The sequence below is a fragment of the Hippocampus comes genome, unplaced genomic scaffold, assembly GCF_001891065.2.
Source record: "Hippocampus comes isolate QL1 unplaced genomic scaffold, H_comes_QL1_v1.1 scaffold256, whole genome shotgun sequence".
Lineage (NCBI taxonomy): Eukaryota > Metazoa > Chordata > Actinopteri > Syngnathiformes > Syngnathidae > Hippocampus > Hippocampus comes.
Window position 1 is genome coordinate 21,771 of NW_017806249.1, and position 1,365 is coordinate 23,135.

Below are 1,365 nucleotides of genomic sequence, written 5' to 3' on the forward strand. Positions count from 1 at the left end.
CCAACCAATCGACTCAGAGATGACAACATCTCCCATTCGCAGATCTTAACCCCGGTCAGTACTTGAGCACAAGCACGTGGGTTGTTCCACCATTGGACTTTTCCTATACTCCGCCCCAAAAGGGGATAATATAGGAAAATTTGATTCGTTTCACATTAAAATCAAATCTAATTTTATTTAGTTCACTGGAGCATATTCAGCAATATTTTGTAACTCTATAGCTATGTTTGTTCTTGACAAATTAGCTTTGCGGCTAGCACGCAATCGTCGACATTGATTTACAACCCTGATAATGTAATTTGAGTTACGGGGATATGAAAAATGAGTATTCAAATAAAATGATGTTATTTAACTGTAAAGTATTAATTTTACCGTATTTTGAAATCGATTTTTTTCCAACTGGCTGAGTGCCTGTGACAGGGTCTTGCCAAACACTGCAAAAACCATATGACATACATCTCATAAAAATTGTACTGTTGATGAGTGAGAAGGATGAGTCAAATGATGTGGTTTGTTACCTTTTTCTTGAAAATGTAACAATACAATAACCAATGTATAGTCAGTTAAAAAAAACAAAAAACTTGGTTCCCAAGTTGTCCTCCAATTCTGGAATGACCCCTATGCAAAATGTTGCTTTGCTTAACTCACCTCCCCCGCTTGCTGTGTTTCCCATCACAGGACGTTAACGTTCTGGCAGTTTCGGACATACGCCCCGCCAGTGTCTACCGGTTGGATATCCGGGCTATCGCTGCAGACGGCGAAGGTCCAGCCATCAGCAGAACCTTCCAGACTCCAGAATTCCAACATGTGCTAAGGTCTAGGAAATACGATTGATAATCAAGCAAGATGAGGAATAGTGCTGCAATTAGCCAGTCGCTCAGAGGAGCTGACCTGACAGCTATTTTGGGATGCGAAAGCATTCGAGGTGGTGTTAAACCTCAGCTGCTAACAAAGGATCTAAGATAAAAGCAACTCCAAACGCAGAAATGCAACAATCAGTCTTCCTTCAATTGTTCCAACTTTGAAAACGTATTTAATTTCCTGTTGGAAACCCAAGTGTTGTTGGCCTTCACTGTCCTATGCGTCACCTTTGAATGAAATTACAAAAACATTGTAAAGTGGTAAAATTATTCTTGTTAGTGTATGTTATGTATATAATGTCGAGAGTAGTGGTGTTATCTTCTGTCCAGATGTGTCTACGAAGAGAGCTATTGTACAAAGATTCAAAACGGAACAAAATAAATCCTATGGCCGCGTGTAGTTCATACTTTCTTGGATTTACCTTTTTTTTCCTTGTTATTTTGCACTCAGGATTGTCCCCCCCCCCCCCCCCCGGGGGTTTGTGGGGCCGCCCACAAAAGCCTC